We start from the raw sequence: 6,108 nt of genomic DNA on the forward strand, positions 1-6,108 counted from the left end.
CCCCCTCCCCGCAAGGATGGAGCCCAAGGCCAAGCCTGGGAGAGTCAGGGATGAGGTGGGAGTGGGCGTGGGCGCCAGGCTGGGTGAGTGTGTCCAGCAGGCCTGGAGGTCACCCTGCAGGTGACGGCCCCGCGCACACACAGCCTTCACCCCTCCTCCCACGTGTCCCTGAGAGGCCGTCCAGGTGAGCGGGTTCATCGGGTTGCTGAGTGTGACCAATCCGATGGTCCCGGCTGGGCTGCTGGGTCCGGAGCTGAGACAAGGGCTGGGTGGCACCTGGGCTCCCTGCTGAGTCTGGCCATCTGTCCCTGAGGACCTGGCGAGCTGAGGGCTGTGCTTTGGCTCCCTGCAGCCTGGGCCCGGGCCAGTCGCTCCCCCACTCCAACAGGGAGCACACCTTCCTTCAAGGTCCCCGTGAGGCTCGAGGAGGGAAAGGGGAGTAGGCACAGATGGGCGGGGGAGGGGAGGCTTGTCGAACCCGGGGCAGCGTCTGAACCACCTTCCTCAGTGCGGGCACGTGTGCACATAAGGACATGCTCACACGTGTGCACGCTCACCACTCCCACACGTCACGTGCACACACAGCTCCCACTCACGTGCACTCTCCAAGGGAAGGGTACGAGGGAACTACGCTGGCTGGGAGGGTCCTCACTGGGGCACCTCCTGTCCATTGTAACAGAGTCCCACGTGCCCCTCGGCCTCCCGCCATGGGTAGGTGAGCTCGATGTGCCCCCTGAGGTGGGGAGGGCAGGCTGAGCCCAGGGTGCCCTTCCTAACTTGGAGGGAAACCTCCTTGGTGCTGCTTCTGCCGTCTCCTCTAACCCGGGCGCCTGGTGGGGAGCCCAGCCCGAGTCCAAGCTGCTCCTGTCCCTCTGCCCTGCTCTGCCCAGTGCCTGCCCCGCGGTGGGTGGGTCAGCAGAGGCCAGGCATGGACCAGCAGCAGGAGGGGGGCCTGCGGGGGGCCTGTCCTGAGGGCCAGGAGGGCACACAGAGGCCCCGGCTGTGAGGCCGGCGTCACACAGCATCTCTGGTTTCCTCATCCTGGTCAACAAGCCCAGGGGGCCCCACGCACTCTAGTCATCAGGGAAACCGAGTCAGAGCCACAGCAAAGGCCCCCTCACCCCCACACCCCAAGTGGCTACAATAATAATAACAGAAGCCACAGGCGGGAACAGGGGCTGGAGGAGTGGGACGCCGGACGCCTGTGCACTGCTGTGGATGCCGACGGAGTTACCGCGTGGCAATTCCACTCCCAGACGTGCACCCAAAGGAGGTCAAGCGAGACTCACGCCATGTTCACAGAAGCATCATGGGCGAGAGCCAAACGCGGAAACGGCCCCAATGCCCACAATAAATAACTGAATTAAAAACGTGGCCGTCCACATCCCAGGTTGTCACTCAGCCATAAAACCGAGTGACTCACGGACCCACGGACACACAGAAGCACGGAGGAACCTGGAGCACACGCGCTAGGAGAGAGAAGCCAGCCACAAAAGCCACGAAAAATGATTCCCTTTATGTAAATGAATGGTCCAGAGGAGGTCGGTGCACAGACAGAGCGGGTGGGGCGGGGGTGGGGCGCGCTGCCGTGGGTCCAGGGGTTCTTTCTGAGGTGATGGGAGTATTTTAGGACTGGATATGTAGGCAGTGGCGGGAAGAGCACCAGGTGGGGTCCCACCAAAGCTGGGTTCAGTAACCTCAGTATTGAGTTCTCGCTAGGGAGGAATTCAGAGCAAGACCCACCTGTCAGAGAACATGTCCTGGGTGATCACGGAGGCAGAGGCAGCTCCTCGAAGGCATGGGCTGAGGAAAGGAGTTGTGGAGGGAAGGGAAGGGCGCCTGGAGCTGGGAGTGAGGAAGGTAATGGTGGCCTACGGAGGAAGGGGGGGCACAGGCGTGCTGCCGGGAGGGAGAACTGGGTCCCCCATCCTCAGGGCTTAAGGGCAGAGCTTTGAGGAGGGGGTGCCAGGGAAAGATCCCGTGGAATTCAGTAGCTTCCAGGTGTGTCCTTTCAGGTCTGGTCTCCATGGATCGGCCGGCACAGGGCAGGGTCATTGTTCTAAGCAGCTGGTTCTGGCAGCAGCTGTGGCTGGTTTTGCTGCTTCTCTGGGCCTGGAGCTGAAACAACTGAGGCCTGGATGTTATCTCCAGGGAGGAAAAGCCCAGGGTCCAAACTGCATGGCTGGGAGGTGCCAGGGGAGGCAGGGTCACCCTGGGGCGAGGCCCCACCTGACAATTGACTGTCCTTGGCTGGGCACCTGGGGCTCCACCCGGTGACCTTCAGCGCCTGCCCATCAGCCTTGCTCTGCCAGCAGCAGATAGAGGCCGCGGTACCTTGTGTTCGTTTCACGTTATGTGAGTTTCACCTGAATTTTAAAAGGGAGATGCCCACGCAGGTCGAACAGGAAGTCATGTGACACAGCAGCTTCGTGGGGCTCCCCAGGAGCTGCTCTGCCTGCCTCCACTCGCCTCCCCCACAGTCCCCAGGACCAGCTGGTCACAGGTAAAGTGACCCTCTGTCCTGTCCCCCAGTCACCAGCCCTATAAGAAGCCCCTGGCCATTGTCCCCAGACAAGCCTTACCACCGGCCTTGTTTGACTCCCGCGAAGGTCAGAGGTCGAGGCCTGTGATGGTCCAGGCTCACTGGTGACACACCCTCTTCACATGCCCCTTGCTCCCCCCCCCTCCCCCCGTTTTCTTTCTTTGCTTGGGGAACAATGACCCGCCGGGACAGCCACAGGGTCCGCACTCCTGAGGAGCGTGTCCACCCTGGAGGACCGGGTGCAGGCCAGCCACCAGGTTCCGAGCTGCAGGGCTGGCCCGGTGATGGCAGGAGGGAAGGCAGAGGGAGATGGTCCCACGCAGCTCACGTGGCACTTACTCTTCCTGAACCGGGAAGCCAGTGTGGTCCGGCCCCTGAGGAGGGACCAGCCACCAGCCCCAGGTCCTGGCCTGCAGGGTGGGCGGCTGTGCTGGGAGCACCCCTGACCAGCTCCAGGGCCATAGCCCGGGAGTGCCCAGGCTGCCTGGGGGACCTGGGCTGAGAGCCTCTGAGCCCCTTCCAGAAGGTTCCTTTTCGGCTGTATCTGCTGGAGGCCTCTCTGTAGTTCACACTGGAGACCTCCAAGCTCCCAGCCCCTGACAAATGCTTTGTTCAGAGCCTGGCTAATCTTTAGAATGACAAGGTTTAAAATTTAATTAGCAAGTTCCTGTTATGCAAACTCTGCTCATTAAACTAAGTGTCCCATTAGTTAAAATGAAGCCGGCTGGCGCTGGTGGGTTGGATGTTGGCTGGGGCAGAGGCGAGAGGAGGCGGGAAGGTTTATGATGGCTTGGCTGGCAGGTTGGGCCATAATTTAGGCGGGTGGAGCTCACTCCCAGTCCTTCAGGTGACAGGGGCATCAGAGGAGGAGGTGGAGGAGGAGGGGAAGGAGGAGGAAGAGGAGGAGGAGGAGGAGGGGGAGGGGGGAGGAGCCGCCGCTGGTGGTGAGGCTGACAGGGCTGAAACACGCAGGCAGGCGTGGACACACCACAGCCGAGAGGATACCCTGACAGGTGGCCAGTGTGCGCCTCCCTGTGCAGGGCTGAGTCCAGCCCTGGGCCCTCCCCTCCAGCCCCATCTCCCAAATTCATGAGCTTGGCTTGTTTACGTTACAAAAGTAATAGCTCATTGTGGAAAATTTGGAAAACATAGCACCCCCCCCCCCCCCGGGGGTGTGGGCTCTGGGCCCAACCTTCAGGGAAGGGGCCGATCACCAGGCTGCCCAGGCCCCAGGCCCTGCCTGCCCCTCCCTCCCTGCCCTGCAGTCAGGGATGTGGGCCCAGGACCCACAGAGAGGTCAGCATCCTCCCTCTCCAGGGGCATCTCCTGACCAAAGGGAACGGCCGTGCACCTGCCTCTGCCTTTCTAGAATGTTCCACGCCGAGGCCACGTCCATCTGGTCCATCATCCCCTCGGTCTCTGCGAGGCTCTGGTGTGAGGGAGCCCATGATCACCTGGGGGCTCCCGTCCACCTGTCGCTCTCTCCTCTGCCCCGGGGCCTGGTAACGGGTGGTTCTCAAACTCTGGCCTCGGGCGGTTCTCAAACTCTCGCCTCGGGCTGCTGTCCTCAGAGGCCCTGGTGCTCCCACAGGTCCTTGGAGGTGCGTGTTTTCGAGGTGGCCTGTGACGAGGGCTCGGAGAGCTGGAGAGAAAGGTCACAGCTGGCGCCCCACGAGACAGGTCTGAGGCCAGGATTCCCGAAGGCTAAGGCAGGCACACAGCCCGGGCTGCGTCCCCACCCCGGCATCTGGCTGCTGGCTCGTCCATCTGGCCCTTTGTGCGTGGGCCAGGGGGGCGGGGCAGGCCCTCTAACAGGGTCCAGGAGGGCCCAGCACCTCCCCCAAGAGGCCCAGACAGCCCCGCCTCCTGTCACCCTCCTTTCACAAAACCTCTGAGGAATGTGTCAACGGAACCTGCTGCTTCTGACTCCCCTGGTCACCAGGCACCAGAGGGGTGCATAGGCCCGGCTGGGGGTGGCCGAAGGGGGAAGCGGGCGGGAACTGCACTGCCAGAGGGGCCCTCTGTCCCTTTCTTCCTGCTCCCACCCTCAGCAGGTCCCCGGCACCCTGCTACACGGTAAAATCCTGACTGTCCGAGTCCCTCACGTGCCTGTGCCTGGAGTGGGGCCACCTCTTAGGTCCACCCCGTGGTCAGGGGACCTGCAGATGGGACAAGGGAGACGGCGGTGACAGTGGGCAGCGGCTGAGCAAGGAGACTGGCTGCCCACGGGGCTGAGAGAGCCCCTGCCGGTGATGTGGAAAAGTGGCCCCCCCACCCCCCTCCCTCCAGGCGCTGCTCATGGCTCCTGGCCTTCGTCCTGGCCCTGGAGTGGGGACCGAAGCCTCATGCTGGGCTTGGAGCTTCCAGACGCTGCCTCCGGGTTTGCTTTGGTGAAAAGAACTTGGCCCGTCAGGAGCCGGCCGGCTTGTGATCCAACGACAATGATTCATTTAAAAACCAACAGGAACTTTTGGGGGAATCTCTGACGAACTTTGTAAGGGGAGGACCTGGTGTCGCAGGCGGCATTTGCTGGACCTTTAAGACGAACAATGGCTGCTCGCATGGGAATTCTCCTTCGTTAGGCCTGACAGCTGACATGATCGATAAGGAAACAAAATATTAAGGTGATGAGTGAAGTTTAAACGTTTAAGGAAATTTCATTAAGCGGTAAAAGTTCCCTAACGTTGTTTTCAGAATTTTGTGAGCTCCTTAATAGAATCACATTTACAAACTAAACTTAAAGCTTAAGCAAACAAGTTAGTTTTGAGTTAATTATTTGAGAAACCAAAATAATTATGCTGAGCAATCTTTTCTCTGCAAAATACATGTCAAGAGTCCTGAATATTCATATTCATCAAATTAAATTTTTGTTGCCCAATTTTATACTTCGGCTCTGTGTCCTCTGGGTGTGGGATGACAGGCCCCCTCCTGGCCTCACCCCTCCTCTGCTGTTGAGGGGTGAATTGTGTCCCCCAAAAGATGTTCAAGGCCCTGGCCAGGTAGTTCATTGGTTAGAGTGTTGTCCAATGCACCAGGGTTGTGGGTTTGATTCCCGGTCAGGCCACATGTAAGAAGCAACCAATGAAATAAATAAGTGGAACAACAAATCAGTCTCTCTCTCTCTCTCTCTCTCCCTCTTTCTTAAATCAGTAACCTCTCCTCGCTGCTCTCCCTCCTCTCTCTCACCAATAAATTAAAAGATCTTTAATAAGAAAGAAAAGCTGTGTAAGTCCTGACCCCCGTACCCATGAACGGGACCTTATTGGAACGAGGGTCTTTGCAGACGTGAGGCTGAGGGTGCGCTCGGTCGGGGTGGACCCTGCCCCTGTGGTTGGCGTCCTCCTGAGAAGGAGATTCGGACTCGGAGACCAGGGAGACACCACGTGATGATGGAGGCAGGGCTGGGCTGGTGCTTCTACAGTCAAGGGCAAGGATTCCGGCGCCACCTGGCGTGTCCATGCCCCGCCCTGGCTGCGATGCCCACCTCTGCCCACACCAGCTGGGCCTGCCCTCCCCACAGGGCTGTCCTGGGTAACAGCTGCAGCTTCAACCCCCTGCCCAGCCTG

This window comes from Myotis davidii, unplaced genomic scaffold, assembly GCF_000327345.1.
Source record: "Myotis davidii unplaced genomic scaffold, ASM32734v1 scaffold609, whole genome shotgun sequence".
NCBI lineage: Eukaryota > Metazoa > Chordata > Mammalia > Chiroptera > Vespertilionidae > Myotis > Myotis davidii.